Source organism: Camelus bactrianus, chromosome 8 (genome assembly GCF_048773025.1).
Source record: "Camelus bactrianus isolate YW-2024 breed Bactrian camel chromosome 8, ASM4877302v1, whole genome shotgun sequence".
NCBI lineage: Eukaryota > Metazoa > Chordata > Mammalia > Artiodactyla > Camelidae > Camelus > Camelus bactrianus.
The window spans coordinates 10,553,715-10,576,052 of record NC_133546.1 but is presented as its reverse complement, the minus strand read 5'-3'; the positions used below and the strand labels follow the sequence as shown (position 1 = coordinate 10,576,052).

Here is a 22,338-nt window from a genome sequence, read left to right as displayed (position 1 = left end):
GAACGCCTTCAGTCTCTCATCGGCAAAAGTGCACTGGATACAGCGGCAATCTCTCCAGCGCCATTTTTATGAACTCCCTTATGGCCGGGCATTGCCCTGAGGAACACGCAAGGCAGTTACTGTTACCATAACAGAAGATTTCCAAGGTTTGACCACAGTGCATGGGACTTGTTTCCCAGTGTCATTTATAGATGTGGCCATGAAGCAATGCGATTAGATGGCAGTTGGATTTCAGAAAGGCTCATCTCATCATTGATCTGTCTCCCAACACCGTATGGACTATGCTCCATCATTCCAAATCCCTTGCATTTATATTCACGTAAAAAATGCACTAGCGATTAAATAAGGAAGGCATAGGGGTATGCAGGCCCAGGCAGGATCCTGTTCCCACTGGTCCTAGGTTGAAAACAGGGGGAAAGTTCCCTTGAAAACAGAACAGGAAAGATAAGTTAGCAAATAATGAACTGTAGCGCTCAGCTGGTTAGCTTAAGACACTTCTCGTGGTATCTTTTTGGGGAGCGAGCAAGTTGTCCTTGTCTTTGTCCAAGAGAATCACACGAAGACTGAGACTGTGACTACTGTCTGAGGACAGACACGGGGCCAGTGCTTAAGCAGAAGGAAAGGGAAGATCTCAGCCTCATAAGATACAGTGTGTGTGCCTGTGGTCAGACATCTCAGAGTGGGTATTTCAAGTCTCAAATAACATTTCTAGCGCATTTCATAGACCTGAATGACAACTGAGGCAGAGAATCAGAAACTGGATAAAAGTCATACCTAATTCTATCTTGAAATATGGTTTCTGAAGATGTTTTCAAATGAGAAATTTTTTCCTTTGTGCTCTTTCCTCCTTACCTCTTCCTTAAATCAGAAGAAGGGAGGGAGTGAGGATTTTTTTGCAGCATTGAGCATTGTTTACTTCTATAGTTGCCTCTCTAATTAGACATTTGCACAGTTTACATGCAAATAAAGCAACCATACAGGTTTATGTGTGAACTGCTTGTACTTGTCTCTGTAAGTGATTACAGCTAATTTTGGTAAATAATTTATATTGCACTTGGAGGCATAAAATGAATTTACAAATGAGAAAAAATTAAAACAATTGTTCCACACCCTCTGACATTTCTTCACATCTTGAATCTGAAGGTTTTTATCTCCCTGGTTGGCCTTAATTATCCATGTGTTGTAGTAATTATTTTAGAAGTGATTATTAGAAAATTGTCTTCATTTTTTTCATCGTATTGATGACACCAAAAATATTTTTTTGCTAATATGCTTTTTTAGGCTACATTATAAAAGTTGCTTTAGAAAATATCCTACAATTGCCCATGTAACTTGGTAATTGAATTTAACGTTAGCAAGTAGAATTTATCCATTTGCTTTAATTCTGAAGACACAAGTGAGTAAATGCTCAGTTTTTCTGCATTTCCCATGTGAAATGCAGCCCCTCTGGAATATGTAGGGTACCTTTTAGAATTTTTTTTTTTAATGTCAGGATTAGAACCTTATTACACCATTTAGTTTAGCTAGGCACGTCACCTTCAGAGCAACAGAGAACACGAAGATGACGGATGGTCTCCCGTGTGACTTGTATATCAAAGAGTGGGTTTCAGACAATGAGTGTGCCACCCTCCTCACATTAGACACAAATTCCACACCCCCCCCCGCCTTTTCTTCTTTCAGTTTTATTGAGATGTAATTGGCCAACAGTACTCTATAGGTTTAAGTTGTTCAGCATGATTTCACTTAACATCACGGAATGGTTACCTCAAAAGTTTTAGCGACATCTGTCATCTCATGTAAATACAAAATTAAAGAAATAGAAAAAAACCTTTTCCTTATGATGAGAACTCTTAGGCTTTACTTGCTTAAGAACTTTCATCTGTAATGTGGAGCAGTGTTAATTATATTCATCACGCTGTACATTACATTTCTAGTATTTATTTATCTTATAACTGGAAGTTTGTACCTTTTTCCTACCTTCACCCAATTCCTCTTCCACTTACTCCTTACCTCTGGTAACCACAAAGCTGATCTCTCTTTCTATGAGTTTGTTTGTTTGTTTGTTTGTTTGCTTTCAAAATATCATTGACCTACAATGTTAGTTCCTGGTACATGACAGGGATTTGACTTTTTCTACATTTCAAAGTGATCACCACGATAAGTTTAGTTCTTGGATCCTTAACATAGAGATCCAAACACAGGCTTTACTTATGAAAACTGACAGATTAATTAATGAGTCGACAAATATTTAGAGAATGCCTACTAAGTCTCAGTAAATTCTTGGAGATACACAGATGGGTAAGGACCCTACTTCTAAACACCTCAAAATCTAGAGGAAAAATCAACCTGTAAGCAAATACTTAATGTATGACTAGATGCCAGCTATAACAGAGACAATCATTAGAGGCCCCAGCAGGAGAGTGGGAAGGCAAGCATACAGCTAAGAAGACAGACTTGGGGCGAGGATGCTGGCACTAGTCTGCGGGATTTGAGTCTTAACCATTTACTAGCTACATGGCAGATCTCCTATCTATAAACGAGACATGAATAATAGCACATGACCTGTAGAGCTATTGTGAGGAAAAAGTGAGACAATATTTGAAAAACACTTGGAATAGAAATCATAAAGCACTGATAGTAGAATGTACTGTTAAAGTGTGTTTAATTAATTCAGCTAAAGAGATGGAGGGTAGGTAGGGAAATCTTCCCAGAAGTGATGTGCTAATTGAATCTTGAAGGATGGGTGGGGATTTGTCATCACGGATAAAAGGGCTGATCAGATGGGCAGCTTTTGAGGGTGCCACTCTATCCAGGGTGCTAAAACATCACTCGACAATTAGAAGACGGTGAAATTGTATTTAATCGAGCTCCTCCCAGGGAGAGCACTGATTGTAGTTGTAAGGAATGCTATGAGAAGCTGGTTGGGGTGAAGGAGTGGGACTCCCAAGGGCTATGCTCATGTGACAACAGATGGTCACTAAGTGGCTTCCTGGGAGATGTGTCTGCTTAATTGCTAGATGGTTATTTGGATGAGCTCTTACCCTACAATGCTTTCAGTCTTTTCTCTAGATCACCATCAATTTGACACAGTGCCAATTGCTAGCTTGCCTTGAATCAACATTGTATGGTTATCCTATGGCAGGGAAGCAGGCATGGCAGAATAATTCAGTGTGGGGCATAGACAGTTTCTGGAACAGTAGCAGTAGGTGATGATGGGGAAACTGATGGGGCCTTGGGATGAAGGACCTCAGACATGTGCTAAAGAGTTTGGACTTAATTCTTTGGGCGATGGACAGCCATTGATGGAAGATAAGTTGGAGATGATGTAAATAGATGTAAATTTTAGTAAGATGACTCTGGTTACGAGGGGACTGGAGCCTTTTGACTATAGGAGGCTTTTTAAACTGTCCAGGAGCTGGAGGATGAGCCTCTGAAATAAGTCAGTGGTTTGTGGATGAAAAGGGATTGGACTCAAGGATGGAGAGAAGGTGGCAGCTATAGGACTTGGGGACCAAATAGATGCAAGAGGTGGTTTTTTTTTTTTATTATTATTGGTATTACTATTTGCATATTTATTGCAAAAAAGTAAAAATTCCCAACAATGCTACAAAGCCCTGCCAAATCAGATGTGAGTATATGATTTGGAACCAGGAGCAACTATAGCCACACCAGTGCAGTCTGGGTGCTTGGCTGTTCTGAGGGAGGCAGATTTCCTGAAAGATTTCAAATCCGTTATGGACTATTGTCATTGAGAAATGTAATTATTTGTAAGTTCTCATGCTCAAAGATAATTATTAATAAGTGGTATCTGTGACAGCTTTTGAAGAAGAAATAGTCAATGCAACCTCCTTCAGCACAAAAGGGAAGTCAATGTACAAACACAAAAGAATAGTATACTTTTGGGTTTTTTTGTCCCTCTTTTTTTTCCGCTTCAGTTACATTAAAGTTTCCTTCAGGATTTTATTTATGTCCGTCACTCTCTTTGACTACAAGTAAGTTCTCTTGTCACCTTCTCTGAAAGGAATTTGACAGAAGTCGACATAGCCTTTGAACTTTAAAATCCTTGGCTTTCCAGTAGCTTAATTAAAGATTCTTCAGCTTAAGTAGGTTACAGATATATATCTTTGTTCCATCCTAATTGGGTCCTGAGCCAGGTCTCTTAGCATTTCTTGACTAACATTTCTGACATTTTTTATTGCCATTTCATTGTAACTCCTCCAAGGCTTCCTTTCTACCCTAAAAGAAGAGTGGGTTCTGCCCGAAACAGATTTCATGCGGGAAAGACTGGAGCTACTTTATCACTTACGTACGTTGCATAGTCCTATATGCGACAGAAATTTTATTAAACTCAAAGCACTTACAGAAAACATGTATAATGCTGTGATTAGAGTGCTGAAATAATGTCAGACCTAAAACCCTGTGTGTGAAGAGAACCTCCCTGATACAGGCTTTTTGGATGCTCGGAGGACCAGCGTGGCAGCATCAGCTGACTCAGGCAGTGAGCGAGGCCACATCAAAGCAGCTCAGCCCTTCAACCTGCTGCTCCTCCAGAGTGAATCTCACAGGGCGAACCTGCAAAGGTGGAAGCACAGCCTCAAGCAGCCCCTGTGTTTCGGTGGATCCCAGGATAAGAAGCATCCTCACTCAGATTGAAAACAGTAAGTTTCGATACAAAAGAAAACCGAAGATAAAGGGGGAAGGCAACGTTGATGTGTAGCATCTCCTGGGTGTGATGCACTTACATACGTAGTCATGTGTAATTCCTGTGGCACACCTAGGAGGTGGAGGTTACTCTCCCCATTTTACAGTTGGAGAAACTGAGGTTCTCTAGGGTTCGCGTGCTCAAGATCACTGGCTGGTCAGCAGTGGAATCAGAGTTCAGAACTTCTGACATGATGCGGAAGCCCAAGTTCCTTCTACTGGCCCATACTACCCCATAAATTTTATCTTGCCCGAGTTTTTTAGAATTTAATCTGTAAATGTAGTTTTCAATATATGGTTATGGTTATGGGGAATATACACATTTTAATGTGTTCACCTCCCAAATAAAAGGTTTATTTATAAATTGATTGTATGGAATTTGAAGCAGTTTTTGCAAAGTAAACGTAATACAAAAATGGGGTCAGATTCCAAGACTAATCCCTTCCTCATCTCTAGGTTGGGGTCCTAAAATCAAGGGGCCATTTGGGATAGGGCAATGTAGACAGGGGAAAAGCAAGAGAAGAGTCAAGTTTCCTTTTTGTGTCCTGAGGTCGGGCTTAGCTCTGTGCAGACTGTTGCAATTGGGGAAGTTTTTATTGGCATCTTTTTATTTCCTCTTTCACCATTGGCTACTCTTCTGGTATCTTGTCTCAAAAGCCCTTTGTATTAGCCTGGGTCCAACCAGAAGACAGAAATCACACAGCAATTTAAAGACTGAAAATTTAATATAAAGTCTTAATAAGCTATGATAGGAAAGTAATTATAAAGGTGTAAACTGAACTCTAAAAAAATCTGCTCTAGTCCTGAGTGAAGGAGAGTATCTTTGAAAGGACAAACTTGGAGGAGGGTCTCCCCTTCCCAGGCTGGGTTTCGGACCTTGATGACTGTAGCCACTGAGTGGTGGGGACGCTCACTGGATTGCCCAGGCCGGAGCTGGTCCAGTGACTGGGAAAACAGGAAGCAACCTCGTGGGAGTATAAGCAACTCAGGGCTCTGTACGTCTGGGGTGTGAGTGAGCCGTGGCTGGTGGGTGGGGACACGGAGGGGCTCAGACTGCTATTGTGGGCATTGGGCCAGGAGTGTGTGGTATTTGCATTGCGAGGGCTGGAGGAAGGTGGCCACTGGACCCAGGCCAGGGTATGAGGTCACCAAGGGACTGTGAGCTCAGAGGCAGAGCAGCACCAGATGTCTCACCCAGGCCCATGACCCTGTAGAAGCAAGAACAACAAAAATAACAAAAAAAAAAACAGCACACAGGGTCAGGAGGGGGAGCCCCTTCTTCCTTCAATATCCCTTCAATGTCTCTACTGACAAAGCTTCACGTCACTCTCACTGTGAAGGAGAGATGCTGAGAGTCTGGTCCTTTATCACAGCCCAGGTAGCGAAGAGTGAATCTGGAGCTAAGAAGCAATAAGTTGACAAGCAGCCCATTTCATATCAGAGAGGACATTCTCCCCACACAATCTACTTTAGTAGTTTCTTCCTCAGTGAAAATAATCTCACATGTATGCCAGTTAAGAAAAAGCAAATATATTTAAATAAGTTTCACTAATTGTGAATGGCTGATCACGTAGCATCATCCCCAAATGGGTCTTTTTTTTTTTTTCGCTGCCATTTTGCTAGTTATTAGCACAGCACCTGGCATTTGGTAGGTTTCAATCAATATTCGTTGACTGAATGAATCCCAGCAATATTTACATGAATAAAAAAGAGGTACTAAAGGATGCTGATAATCTGTAAGTGGTGGAAATTTAGACAGTGACAATGAGTGAAATGAGAAAGGACATAGGGAGAGACACACAGCATAGGTAAGAAGGGTGAGATTGGACATGCACGTGAATAATTTGTTTCGTACCTGGAGGGTGGGTGTTGGATCAGTTTCCTTGCGAGCTTTGGCTTTCATATCTTCCTCCCTTCTTCTGTTTGGAAATTACAGATTCACTAGACCCTCAGTTTCATTAAGTGCTTCTAAATAGAGAGAGGAGACGGATGGAGGCTCTGCACTCGGGGTTATAAGCAGGAGCAGTAGGGATTATTTTCTTGATTAGGATTAATTTTAATTGGGGAATTGTCTTCATTAGCAGAAATGAACAAGTGCCTTATTGAAGATGTGTGAAAATCTGGTTCATATTGATATTTTTTGCTTTTTCTCTCTGTCACCTAAATGTGATTTAAATTTTGTTATTGCCAGGGGAATCAGCAAGCCTCAGATGTATGATCTATTTATGTGTCTGTCTATTTATTAATTTATTTGTGATACCCTACCTTTTTCAGAAAGTGATTTAAAGCAAACATAATTAAACCACATAAAAGATTAATTAAAAGGCCAGGAAGAAGGATTAGAAACGCATAAAAGAAGGGGAAAAATCTATACCCCAAATTAGAATAATATGGTTACTGTGGAGAATGAAACTGTGGGGTGCCATATGTTGGGAGCCTAAAATATTTGTTTAGTTAGAAAAATAATTGACTTGAGATTTAAATATCCAGAATCAGACTGTCACTTTGCCATATGCTGGCTCAGTGGCCTTGGCAATCACTTTTCTAGAGTCTCAATTTTCTTATTTGTAAAATAGAGGTAGTTCTGACATCTTACTCTGATGGTTAAAAGAGCTTTTGTGTGTGTGCACGTTTTTTTTTAAAGCCATTGCACATCTGAGATGTTACTATGAGGGAAATAATATTTATATGCTTATCATATCAAATATGTGGGTAATATAATTGGCATTAATTATGAAGAGGTCAACTCAATATTTTTCTTCAACAATAATGACAATCCAGTTGCTCCCAGGAAGGCTGTAGGGGTGAGTGCCTATTCTCAGGGTTCAAACGTTCTCAAAAGGAAAATTCCTGGTGAAACGCTAGGTGGAGGAGGGAACTCAGTGCCACAGAGCATGAAGCAACCAAAGTGGCCTAGACATTTTTAGGAGAAAATATTACCAATCAGTTCCCTCAGTCACAAAGAACTTTCCACAGAATGGTTAATTTTAAATAATACTGCCTCCTGAGAAATTAACTACAAAACACACCTTGATGACGCATCGTGCTGTACACTAGAAACTGACGCAACATTGTAAACTGACTATACTTCAATAAATATATATATATAAAACCAAAATACACTTTGAAGGACTGCAAATTTATGCCCACAATGGCAGTTCCCTATGATTCAGAATGGCCTTTAAGATTATCTATCTCAGCCAGAACTTTCCATTTGGGTTGACTGTGTGATTATCCCACAGCATCAGAAAATGGGTCTTGAGGGCAACACTCTCAGGTTTATCTTCAGTTCAGGGGTTCTGAGCACACTCCTTAGGGCCTCGTATGGTGTCTTGAACAAAAGTAGGTGTTAAATGAATGCACTAACAAATTCTGTCTTCATACACTGAGAACCCCAGGGAAAGTCATCCGAGGAAGCCACTGACTCCTGCTTTGAGATGCTCATTACCCATCCTGTTGCTCTTCTTTTCCAGAACCGAGATGGCATCTTTAAGTACCAGTCCCCTGGGATTCTGTCTGGGTTCTCATCTCTTCTTTCTCCCCTTGGTCTCCCTGTGTGGTTACAGCAACGCCTTTGGTGTCCATCACTGTCTCTGTGCTCAAGGCTCGGGGCCTCTATCTGGAATTCCCACCCCATAGCCAACTGGCCACCATAGATTCAACTGAGACATTTCTCCTTGCATGTCTCACAAGTATCTCAAATTCACCATTTCTCAAACTCATTATTTTATCCTCCAAACTTCCTCTCCAACAAAATTGACCTCAGTAGTAACATCCAGAATCCTGGAGCTTAATCCTTTTTTTTTCATTTTTGTAAAAATTGAAGTATAGTCAGTTTACACTGTTGTGTCAATTTCTGGTGTACAGCATAATGTTTCATTTACACATATACATATGACTATTCATTTTCATATTCTTTTTCATTACAGGTTACTATAAGATGTTGAATATAGTTCCCTGTGCTGTACAGAAGAAACTTGCTGTTTATCTATTTTATATATAGTAGTTAGTATCTGCAAATCTCAAACCTGGAGTTTATTCTTGATAGGTCCTTCTTCCTCACCTGTCGCCAATTTCCAGCCAATCATCAAGTTCTATTTATCTTATTCTCGTCCCTAAACATCCAGTCTCCTCTCTCCATTCTCCCTCCTGCTGCCACAGTTCAAGTTGTTATCACTCTTCACCCTGATTATGCTTAATGGGCCATCAAGTTACAAATCCAGGCTTCCTCATTTCTGTCCACTATTCAGCCTGGAGGATTGCTCTACCACCCAGATCTGGTAACTCCCATCCATCCTTCAGTCTCAGTACAGACGTCGCTTTCTTTGAAAAGACTTGTGTGATTTCCTGGGGATTAGATATGAAAAGTGTGAATTATTCATGGAAAAATTTTTTAATATTAAAATGTGGATTGTACACAGGAAGAATGTGCTAGAGTCCTCTTTATATGTTACACCTGTTGAATAAATAAATGGAACTTAGAGTTAGTGAAAGTTATTGAACATCTTACAAAATAAACATTCTTGAAACCACAGGGTAGTCATACTATTTTGCTAGCATTTAATTCTAGTTACATCTCCACTTCTCTGCTTTAACTGTTCTACTTAGAATCATCAAACCATTTGCCACCATCACCACAGCAGAATCCCTCGACCACTGGTAAATTGTTACTGGATTATAAATCTTCCTTGCTTGCTCTCAGAGTCCAGTTTTTTTTTAGTTATTTTGCACTGTGCGATAAATCTCTATTTCAGGCCTGATGACTTGATTATATCTCTCTGTTCTTTCCAACTCTGTCAGGGAGTCCCACTGTCTTCTGAATCAAATACAATCTTCTAATAATAACCTTGAGAGTTTTCCATCACACAGTCTCCTTCTCCCAGCCAGCTCTCATACAGTTGTAAATCAGCTGCGGTGGTCCACCTCTCCATGGTTCTTCTTCTCTTCTCAGTAAGTCCTCAACATACAAAAAAACAGCCTTAGATCAGCAGTGCTAGCATTAATCTATATCAGAACCACTTGTGGACTTACCCATTCAAAGAAGCTTCTTCCTATTAAACATTTTTCTTTTGCAACCTACAGTAGTATTCCCCAATGCCCCAATACCCTTCTTAACTCATTTTAAAATCACATTTATTTGAACCCACTATTCATGTTGGTTATATATTTTCTGGCCTTAGAAAATCCTTTAGAACAGAAATGATTTCTCTGTCTATTTCTATATACTGTGTAATCCTAAGTGCTGAGAAATGGCATTGTTTGCTCCATGGATCTTCAATAAATATTTGCTGATTCGGTGATTAATCTGCGTGTTTGTAACTGTATTGAGGAATCCATGTGGGGAAAATGAGGTGTATCTATTTTCTGCCCCATGTGCTAGTTGTTTAGAAGTGGAAGGCAAATATAATTGAATTTGTGTTACAGAGATTTTGAATAAACTCAAATCCTTGGAAACTGTATCTCATAAAACCTAATGGAAAGGGAATTTGGAGAGATAAACTAGTATCTAAGAAATAAGTGTGACTTATGACTGAATATGTCCATTTGAAATCTTTAAGGAAAATCTTACGTATTAGAAATATAAAAAAAATTTGAAAGTTTTTCATCACTGATCACACCAATTTTTGATACAGTGAGGGATTTTAAATTATGATATTTTCTCATGATGGTATTTGAAAATTGCTAACAATTTTGGGCCAGCTCTGATAATGATTTATGAAACTATCACCCTGAGTTACTCACTTGAGATGCTTGGCAGAAATTTAATGGCATTTAGCACTCCAGTTTCTCAAACATTTCTGGTTATTCCCAAAAAACATATTGTGGTGGGTGGAATTCTGAAGATGTCCACGCAGTATCTCTGGCTATTCAATCAAACAATAAGTAGGTGCTACTACGAAGGAACTTGCTGGTGGAATTAAGGTTACTAACTAGTGGACCTTGAGGGAGAGGAGCCTGTGCTCTCCAAGTGGGCCCAATGTAATCACATGAAACTTTGAAAGTAGAAAAGGAAAGCAGAAGAGAGAGTGAGCCAAAGAGATAGGGCAGATGAGGAAAACAGAGAGCCCCCAAGCACAAGGGGGATTCCCCCTGCTGTTTTTGCTTCTGAGATGTAGCTGGCTGTGTGCAAGGGCTGGAGGAGGCCTCTAGGAGCTATGAGTGACTTCCAGCTGACAGTCAGCCAGGAAGCAGGAGCCTCAGTCCTACACCCCCAAGGAACTGGATTCTGCCCACAACCAGAATTGGCATGGAGACTCATATGTGTGTTTTCCCCACAGCATTCCAATAAGAGCCTGGCTACCTGACACTGTGAACCTGGGGTAGAGAAAACAGTCGTTCCAATCATGGACATCTGACTACAGAACCTTGAGATAATAAATGGGTGTTATTTTAAGCTGCTAAATTTGTGGAGACATGTGAAAGCAGCAATAGAAAACTAAAACAGGCATCAAAGACAAACGAGGGTGACAGTATGCCTTCCTTTCTGTAGGGCAAGTTTTAACTCATTTTGTGCTGGGCCCTTCCAGGCACCATCCTGAAATTTACAGCACTCCGTGGGCGACTAATTCAAGCTTTGCTTTAATACACTTTGTCACAGAGCAAAATATGGCTTGTAAGTCATATCAATTTTCAATGCTGTTTAGAAAAATGTGTGTAAATTCAAACTTATAAGACCTTATGCTGATGGACCTTGAACCTGTAGGACATCACTTGTTATGCACTGTCTGTGGACCAGCCCTTCAGGTGGTGGTATTCAGAGCCTACCTCTGCAGTAAGATGAGCATGGGTTAAAATATTTATGTGGTATGATCCTTGAAGAGTCAAATGGAATTTTCCTCTTCACAGAAAAATATCTTTCATTAGCCTGCCTGAAAATTTCACCTTTAGAAAGGAGGTATTAAACGGAGTTGTTAAAACGTTACCTTGAAGAAGAAGTAACATTTAATCATAATGCCTCTGTAGAGCTTGTCACAGTTTATAAAGCATTTTTACATACATTATCTAATTCCCTCATCATGGTAATTCTGTGAGCTAGATGGGGTGACTGGGTTGGATTTCTTTTTTCCCCTCACAGCACTTTTTAATCTCCATCTTGTTACCAGCACTTTTATTTCCTTACGGGGAACTGCCCTCAGCCCCGCTGGACACTGTGGGAGGGACCCTGAATCAGGTGCGTGGCCCTCCGCTAGCCCAGTAGACGTGTGATGCCTCCACGTCTCCACGTGGCGGCGCTGGCTCCCTGGAACGTGCTGACGGGAAGCAGTTGGCACACGTGATCATTCAGGCAAAGTCCTGCCCTGTGTTGGTGCCCAAGGACGGAGGTGCCCTGAAGCTCTCCCCTCCAGCGTCCAGGGGCTTCCTTCCTTCACCCTTTTGGTTTTCAAGCTTGGATCCTCAGACCTCCTGTCAATTTTTTGAGCTCTTAATATTCTTTCAATAATTCCCTTTTGTTCAGTTTATCTAGGGGTGGTCAGACTGCCCTTTTCTTCTACATTATACTTTCCCTCCACCTTTTAAAATGATTGTGAAGGCCATTCAGTGTTGTGTAAAGGGAACTAGATTGCAAGTTAGGAGATCCAAATTCTAGCCCTAACTTACCATTTAATTAGCTATAGATGAGGCTGTTTCTGGGGGAAAAAACACCAAAAAACTACCAAAAAAACGCATTTAAAATTAGACTAAAATACCTTTTCAGTTTCTCACAGGCTGGGATAATCAGGCTGTTGGGAGCACTAAAAGCAAAGCGAAGAAATTCTGCTAAATTAAACCCAACAAACATTTATTTAAGACCAATTTAGAAAACATTTAGAAAGAGGAAATAGGAACAGGGAAAGACTTTGGAAAAAAACAGGATATGCTGTTTGATAAGAGTTTCAGCTCTGGAAGCAAAAGTAGGGCTTCTGATCCTAGAGTTTGCAGAGTGGGTGCAGGAAGTGACAGGATTAACGTGGCAAGTTTTCTCAGTGGCTCTTTATATCACAGTTTTGGGGGAGACAATTTCTAAGTAGTTTGAGTAATTTTATATTAAAATAGGTATGTTTCAACATATAAAATTTGAATGAACTTTACAATAAGATGTGAGATTCAAAGATGTTTCATTATTGTGGCAAAATCTTAGAATGTTACTAGACACCTTGGTGGGAGAATTTGAAAATTATTATGTATGGAGAACAAAGGGGAAAGTGAATTATCAATGCCTGTGGGCACAGCTTAGGCAGCATTGGCTATTTGCCCAGTTTAAGAAGAAAGGGGACTGGGTAAGAGGAGAGGAAAAGAAGAAATGGTTAAATACAGGTCTGATTATCAGAAAGGATTAGAAGTGCATGCCACAAATACGTGCCAGTGATCTCAGCATCAGTGCCACCTAAGTTTGTGTTTGTTAGTTTGGTTTTTGTTTTGTGCTGCTTTGGACTTCTTAGTTTTCATTTCTGACATCACTGAATGGTTTGTTTTTGAATAAGAAAGATTCAGTTTTTCCTATTAGTAAGAAATACGTACTCAGGAAACAACTGAATCAGTATGAATTGTTGAAAGTAGTTCTTTCTCTCCCACTTTTCCAATTGTACCCTCAGTGAGGAGGAGATGGCTGCTGGGCCATGTGGACTTTCCATTGTCTGTATTTCTGAGCTCTTTATTCTAATGTTTGACAGTTGATTTTGCAAAGACTTTTAGATCACTGTCAAATCATGACATATGTTCTTCCTTTCTGATATTTATGCCTTTAAGGTTTTTTAATCACTACTTTGTTTTACTTGTAGAAACTTCAGTATACTGCCGAATAGTAGTAATGACAGGGCACCTCAGTCTTGCCTTTGGTTTAATTGGCACTTAAATGTTTCATGATGTAGCGTATCTATGGTAGCAACATTACTGATTTGGGAAGTTGTATATTATTTTTGGAAATATTTGGGAAATTTTTGTTACTTGAAGATTTGTTAGAATTCTACCATAAAGCTGTCTATGCCTAGTTGTCCCAGGGGTTACATCTTTATCTGTGGTTTTAATTCCTTCCGTAGAGAAGGTCTACTCAAGGTTCTGTTCTTGAGCCACTTTCAAGAAATGTATTACTTCAAATTGTTTACAAAGTTATTAATATTCATTTCTTCTTATAGTTTAAAAAGTCTCCCTCATCTAGTTTTCCTTTTCATTCTTCTTTTCTTTGTGCTTTTGAAAGAAAAGTCTTTATTGTACTTACTAGCTTTTGTAAAAGGCAGTTTGATATAACTTTTTGTTGGGGAAAAATGTCAAACATACACAAATGTAGAGAAAATGGTTAATAATTCAATATATCCATCATTCAGCTTCAACAATTAACCACATGGGCTGTCTTATTTATACATCTATCCATGTCTCCTTACTGTACTCCCCAGAGTATTTTAAGCAAATTCTAGATATCGTATCATTTCAAATACATTTAACCTAAATATTTCAGTTTATATCTCTAAACAAGTTACATTAAAAATATATAGCAACAATACTATCACATCGAAATATTGACAATAAGAATTTAATACTATCAAATATTAATAGCGTTCTTTTTTTTAAAAAATAGCGTTCATGTTTTCTATTACCTCGCATGCACATGTACACGCATACTCTTTGCATTAGGATCCAAATAAATCCATCACTGCAATAAGCTTGACCATAGCTTAAATCTTTAATCTACGGATTCTCTCTCTCCCTTCTCTCTGCAATTTGCTCATTAAAAAACCTACACAATTTGTCCTATAGAGTTTCTCACGTTCTGAATTGTGCTGACTACATTCCCATGTCACATTTCTCTGTCCCTTTATATCCTGTAAATTGTAGTATGATCTAAGAGCTCAGTCAGACTCGGTTTTACTTATTTGTTTAAATTTTTGCGAGCCTGTGTCAGAGTGGTGTGCACTTCCATCAGTACTGGCTCTTCTCTTTAAGTGATGGTGTCAGCTACTGGTAATGATTCGTGAGTCCATACATTTGCCCTGAGGTTCGGTCATATAGGAAAAGTGGGATAAATATTTGATGCTTTCTCTTTATTTATCAGTTTTCAAAATAATGAATTTGTGAATAGCTTTTTAAAAATAGCGTTTTAAGTTTATAGATTTAAACATACTTGTGTTTCAGCTGATTGTAGTGATTATTGATGTTTTAGCTGACTCACCTTTAGTCAGAGGGAGCTTATCCAAGTTGGAGTCTAAATCCTTTCGACATGACCCTCTGGCCTTGATAACTTCCTGCTCTCGAGTATGACAAGGATCCCTCATCTGATCTGGAATCAGCCATTTGTCCAGGGAACCCTGGTTCTTTTTAGTGAGATACTTGTGGGGATCACAATCTTGGTGTAAGGGATATTCTTTGCTACTGAGTTGGTGGTTATTTCCAGGCCTTTTCAGTAGAAAAGCTAGAAAAAAAATTTTTAAAATAAATTCATCATGAATACATAACATTCTGTGTTCAACATATTAGACACAACATCATGTTTCCTATATCCATCTATTTTGTGGCAAGTAGCAGCAGCTCAATTTTTAATTTGTTGGATTTAGTGCTATTGTTGGTGGACATAATGGACATTTTAATTGTTTCCGGTTTTTTACTTTTTTAAATAAAAATGCTATGAAGATTCTTGTGCAGACTTTTAAAGTTCTTGGTTCTTTGTCTTTCTTACTAAAAACTCTTAGAAGATTTGCTTTTTCCTTCCTAAATTTGTTTTAAAATTTTATTATGTACTTGTAAAGTGGGCTTCTTTGTTCATGATATTGGGAATTTCTTTCTTTCAATTGTGCAGGAAATTTTCTTGTATTGTTTCTTTAACAGTTTCTTCCCCTGCATTTTCCTCTATGTCTAGGACTCTTACCAATCAAATTTTGGACTCCTTGGTCTGATCCTCTAATTTTCAGTTTTTTCTGTCTTATAATCTACATATGTCTTTTTGTTTTCCTTTATGGCAGATTTTCCAAAATTTATTTTTTATCCTGCTATTGAAAATTTATTTTCAGTATATTTTCAATTTCCAAGTGCTCTTTCTTGTTGTCTTATTCCACTTCCTAGGGCAGTGCGGGAGACAGGGATTATGTCCTACTGTCTCAGAGTCAGAATTTCACTTAGTCCTTCTGTTTTGCTCTCCATTCCCCAACACTCTTTTTTGCCATGCCTAGTATACAGGAATCTGTCTCCCTCGGCTTTTATTCCTCCATTGAATTGAATTTTAGTTTCCTCTATTCCTATGTGCATATGGGAGAAAGGAGCTATGCTTGAATGTGCAGGATGAGAGGATACTTAGGGGTCTAACTACATCACAGATACACTTTAAACTAATACCCCAGTTTTAACAGACACACATCATCTTTACTCTGTGCAATCCTGGTTCTTCCACACCCTGAGATTTTCCAGGTTCCTGTGGAGTATACCGGCACACTTCTCATTGATTATTCTGTAAGCTCTTAGGTTATAGATTCCAAGATTTTACTAAGTCATCTTTTTGTCTTCCAAATTACAGTTTTATTTACTGTTGTGTCTTCTCTTGTTCTCTTGATTCTTCTAGTTTTATAGCTTTTTATGCCTTTAACTCATTTTATTGAGTGTCTGTGAAGCAGAAGAGATGAAAGTATGTGGTCTCAGACATTTTTCAACTAGTCTCTTGTCAGTTGCTTTGATGTCAGTTTTTCTCTCTATTTTCAAATCTATTTTTGTGAAGTTATACATTATATTATTTTGTGGTTTCTTGTCATCTCTCTGGTTGGTGGTTATATATGAGCAAGATTTTACATTCAAACTAAAGGGATTAATTATGAGAACCTGGACAAGGAAATCTCTAATAACCAGCATGTACTTACTAAACACAACTTCTAACAAACCAATTTTATTTTATTTTATTGCCTGACAGGTCTCTACCTATGTCAAAATTTTCTGTTTCTACTAAAATTGCACTGCTCCTTCTGTTAAAAATATTAAACCTAAGACTTGAGAATGCCGTAATTTTAACTTTGAATTCAATGCATTTAGCATAAAAAATTTGAATTAGATGAACAGAATAGTTTTTGCTTTTGCTGAAAGAAGAGAGCTTTCTTGCATATAGAACATTTATACTTCATCAACAAAAATAGTTCAGGACCCATCTATGTAAGAGCTACAGACTTTGCAATAAATATGTTTCTACAGAGCTGAATTTTGTCATAATCAATTTGATAATTAGAGAAAAATCTCAGTGGAAGACACTAGGTTTGGCATTCATTAAAACAGCTCACACTAATACGTTTTCTTAAGAATTCACACAATGGCTGAGAGGTTTTGTTTGTTTGTTTGTTTGTTTGTATTCTTTCTGTGTTGTTTGGAAATTACAGTTGAGTCTCTAGAGATTTCAAAAGAAATGTTGAAAAATTATTCTGAATGAACAGTGGACCAAATACCTAGGCGGACTTCTGCAGACCAATGTCAAATTTGAGCATCATGAAATTTTTTTGATACGCGAAGGCGCTAGACAGTGTTTTATGACAAAAAATACGGCAAACTTACCTCTTAGTTCTGTAGTCCTTTTTTATTTTAATTACAATATTAAATAAACTTTTGAATTATCTTTGTGCTACTTTTATTCCACAACCACATCAATGTTAGAAAAATGTTTTGAAAAAGACTTGGTTTTATTTGGTTTTAATTTTTTTCCCCTAAAATAAAAAAATTACAATTCTCTTACAAAACAATTTGGGAGAAAACTCTAGTTACACTGCTTTTATGAGGCTTTAAAAATTAATTAATTAGTTGTTTAAATGACTCACAATTTTTCACACAGACCTGGGTTATATTTTCAGGACCTGGAACTGGTTACTGTAAATCTAAACCTTGGGTTCTCATCTGAAAAATTAGAAGGTATGAGGTTGAAATGAAGTAGTGTAAGCAGATTATTTAGCTCAGTATCCGGAACCCAGTGATGTTATTATTTTTCTAATTATTGTAGCTTTATAAGACCTAATAAAACTTGGAAATATACATTGCTAATAGAATGTGAACAACGTTCTGCTCCTAAAATGAAAATGAGAGGTAGTACTTAGAAGCATAGAATGATTAAATCAGAACACTTTGGGAAGTCTGGGAAGTCTTACAGACTACTCAATTTTAGGAGTAAAGTGGGTTAAGACAAGTTTCATGTCATTATACCAATTTTACTAGCTACCAATATACGGAATATTATAACGTTGCCAATGTAAAATGATTTTTATACCACTCATTATTTACTTTTCAGAGACATTAAAAAACACACATAAGTATCTTACAGTTTTATTATCTAATGGATATTTAAATAGATTAACAAATTATGGTCTGATAGATAACATGGGGGAATTGCCAGAAAAAATTGTTTTATGAGTCATAAAATTTTCAGTCTAGAATGTATCAAGCGTGTTTATTTGCACTCATTCTCTTACATTTCTTTCATCAGGTCACTGATAAGTAACTAACTCTCATGCAGTTCGGTTGTCTTTGGCTGCAAATAACAGGAAACGAGTGAAAATGAGAAACAGAAAGGAATTCTTTTCTCACATAGGAAACCCTGTGGTAGACTTGTTCCAGGATCAGTGAATTTTTCATTAGCTCTGTCAACGTCCAAACAATGTGTAGGCAAGAAGGGTGAGTCCTGTGTTAAGCATTTCTTTATTAATCACTTGTTCAGGAGCCATGGCTTTGGCACATACTCGTGCCTATGTCTAAACTAGTCAGGAACAAACAAATATATTTACAGTGATGGGTTTAGACTCATCAGCATTTCCTGCCTGCGTCTTGGGGTTGGCCCATGAAATGCGGGGTCATCAGATACATGAACAAAAATGAGGCTCTGTTGGGAACAGGAAGGAATACGTAGGATTCTGCATAGAATCATAAATAGTAGTGAATCTTGGACATCTGGTTCTTAAATTTTTCCAGTTCCTCAACCAGAACTTCTCCTGGTCCTTTTGTTTCTCAAGGTGCCCAGCCTCCCTTCCCTTATAGCCTTGACTCCTCTCTCCTCTTCCTCCTTTCTCTGCTCCTTCCCCACCATTCCCTCCCAGATGCCAAAAAAAAAACCCCAAAACAAAAAAACAAAACACTCCTGTTTTCATATAAAGCAGTTTACCCATGATGAATTGTTGCCTTGATATTTTCCAATAGGGTCTCACTTTTTCCCTTTAGAAATTCATCAAGATGTTTTCCCAAACAAAAACAGAACGTTTCCTAAAACTGTACTCAGTGCAAGCGGGTATGATAACTCACTTTTCTCGTTCTTTATGGAGTGGGTTAACATAAACACAGAATGAGAAATTGCCTGACAAGAATTTATTAGAAGTCTTTATAGCTGTATTAGTCAGGATTCTCCATAGAAACCGAACCATACACTACATGTGTAAGGAACTGGCTCAGACGTTAATGAAGGCTGACAAGTTCCAAGATCCACTGGGTGAGCTGGCAAGTTGGGAACCCAGGAGAGCTGATGATGTAAGGTCCAGTCTGAGTCTGCAGGCCTGAGAATCAGGAGAGCTGGTGACTGAATTCCAGTCCCAAGGCCAGCAGGCTTGATGTTTTAGGTCTAGTCTGAAGGCAAGAAAAATCTGATGCCCCAGTTTGAAAGCTGTCAGGGAGAATTCTTTTACTTGAGAAGGGGTCAACAGTTTTGTTCGCCTCAGCTCTTTAACTAATTAAATGAGGTCGACCCACATGAGGGAAGGCCGTGTGTTTTACTTGAACTACTGATTTAAATGTTAACCTCATCCAAAAACATCCTTTCAGAAACACCCAGAATAAGGTTGACCAAATATCTGGGTACTCCGTGGCCCAGTCAAGTTGACCCATAATACTAACCATCACAATAACCTACTGGTTGTAAGAATTCAAAGCACTGATAGAAAAAAAAATTTTCCAATCTTCTTACCTTAAATGTTACTGTCTGAGGAGCAGTTATCCCCGGAGTCATGGTTAAGGCTTCTGGGGGCTTGAGCAGCGAGCCCACCCAGGCTCCACTTTTCTTCAGCCGTCTTCTTTCAGGAACGCTTTCCCTGACTTTCTGGATTAGGTCAATCTCCTAATTATTCTAATAGTATTACCACATGTCCTTTATTGTATACCTCAGAGTTCTAAGCTTTTATTTATCTTTAAACTCCTTCCAGATTGTAATCAAATGATCACAAAGAAATAATGAAAAGAATCATGCCTGGTTTGTTTAACATTGTAGCCTCAATGCCTGGAATACTTGGTACGTGATAAACGCTACCTAGGCATCTGCTAAATAAATAAATGAATAAAGAAGGGGGTTGTCTAAAGTAGGTGAGCTAGGAAAAGAGTGGCGAGCCAAAGCTGGCGTCTACTGATTGGGGAAAAGAATTCATCCATGAGAACTTCAAGATTAAGCAGAAGTATCGGCAAGGTGGAAGTTAAGTGAGGTGTGACTGCTCTCATAATAAAAGTTGAGGGTTGGTAGATGGGTGTGCAACCAGTGGTTGGTAATGAAGAATCTGGGAAATGAAGGCAGAGATATAGATTTGGGGAAGCTTGTGGTCCTCTAGGAGAGACGGGAGGAAGATATGTACAGAAGCTAGGGAGAAATGTCTGTATTAAGAGAATGAGGAGATGAAGGGGGTGAGAGAGTACTATCAGAAACCTATTGGGAGAACCAGAAATTTTAAAACCAGAAAAGGAAAGGGGGAAAAGGTATAAATGAAGAGGAAAAGAGCTACAGCATCAAAAGCTGCAGAAAAATTTCAAGGAGCAGGTGTCCTAAGAGAAGGCTGTTGGGACGGCAAGTGAGAGCAGAGTGGTAGCAGAGGTTTGATTGCAAAGGATTAGGGGAGAGTTAGGTGAGGCACAAGTGAAAAGAAACAGGGTGACCACTTCATTTGAAAGTGATGGTAATAAACTGAAAGTAAAAGGCTGTATGAAAACCAAGGGAGTCTCCTTGAAGAGGGAAGATATTTTTAAGGTAGGAAAGACGAACATGACAGTACGCAGAGGGGAAGGAAGTAGTATAGAGAGAGAAGATAAAGATAGTTCTTATAAATAAAATCAGACGTATTAAAGATTTTGCTCCTTCAGCCTTTGTGTTATATGGAAAGTGATTGAGAACACCTGAATAATCCTCGCTTTTATCTCAGCTACCCTGATATAAGTTGTAACACATCAACTTATATCAGTTCAGCTTGGAGAATGGTTTCCCTTCTTGCTCAGAATGGTGGAGCTTGAGATAAGTTCAATGGATATGTTCTTTAACTTCCTGTTGTTATTTATCAATTAGGATTATACTGTGTTCATCCTCAAACCAATTTCTTTTTGCATAAATTCTGGGAACTAAAATATATCACAGAAAGGATGGCAAAATGAGGCGCTGTGCTCAGAAAGGGAGATTTCCTACTCAACCCTCTCATCACTTCTCATGTTTCCTCTCATTCCATTGTGGTCCACCCTTTGCTCTAACGCTGGTAATGTCCTTCTATCATATTGTTCTTTCCAATCTTCTAACCCAATTCAGAGGGACCACCGTGTTAACCAACCCAGATCTTTGAACAAGAGAGACACTAATTAGTCATTGCCTTAATATGTGAATAGTTAATTTACACTATGAAATTTGTGGAACAAGGAGAGAATTTTGGACTCTCTTCTGCCTTTGTATCCTCAAGGTCTAAATTCAGCAAGTTCTACTCTGTGTGATACACTGGTTTCTCTGAACTCCTTTCTAGAAATAAGTAAGGTGATTGTTTTTTTCCTTTTCTTTCTTCAATATGTTTTTCATTGTAAGTAAAATTCTTTTTGCCTCTCTTTCTGAACCATTGATTCAACTGTTTCTCAAAATTTTAACTTAAAATCATCCTTGGGGTATTCAGTGAATGGCCTTTGAAGTAGTTTGGTAATTCTGTGTTTTGTGGAAGTAGATTTTATTCAAATAAAAATGGTTTGCTCTTCTTTTATTGTGCTTCGGAAAAAGTTATTAGACTTAAAATGCAATGGATCTACGCAATAGCCTGCCTAAGGCCTGAATTTTCTCTACTTGGTCTTCTCTAAAGTGAATTATAGGAATAAGCTGTATGTTAGCCTCTTGTTTGTTGTGCCAGTAGGTAAAGCAGTTATCTGAGCTCTTCTGATTTTTGTTGTATGTTAAGATAAAGACCAAATAAAACTTTTTAGGGAGTATTAAATGCTTCAAAGATGAACATTTAAACAATGAACTTTTGCAAAACTATGAATAGATTTGCAAGAAAGGCAGTCTTTTGGAGAAGAAAGTTGACTCTAAAATTATTGGTGGGAGCAAGACAGACTAAGTGAACAAACACACATGCTTATGCTCCAGAAATTCTCTTTTTCTCCTTACAGAATGTGTGGGATGTGCCACATGACATGGATGCAAGAGGTTTCCGGTGCCACTTAACCCTGTGGCCTCCTTGACTTCGAGTGATTGTGTTGGTCATACTTTACCCATTTTAGTATTTACTTTTATTCTTATGCCATGAAATGATTGTTTTTTTCAGAGCTGTATTCCTTTCTTATTATTTTTACATGGAAATTCTAGTTGTCTGACTTTTTCTGTAGAAGATATAAAAGGCAATCCTAATTATTGTTATGAAAATGTTTTCTGAACTACTTCTCAGAGCCTTCATCATAATTCTTTGAGATTGGAGGGACCGGTAAATGCTAGGCACATAT

The 22,338-nt window shown here is 38.4% G+C and overlaps 1 long non-coding RNA gene across 1 annotated transcript; it reads right to left on the bottom strand.

Annotated features, from left to right (window-relative positions):
* Positions 1–9,282: 9,282 nt before the first annotated feature.
* Positions 9,283–19,717, bottom strand: LOC141578462 (uncharacterized). The gene is made up of 3 exons (XR_012508847.1): positions 19,580–19,717; positions 14,846–15,085; positions 9,283–9,658 (listed from the first exon to the last, which is right to left on the bottom strand). It is a non-coding gene; the product is annotated as an uncharacterized LOC141578462 (long non-coding RNA).
* Positions 19,718–22,338: the final 2,621 nt, after the last annotated feature.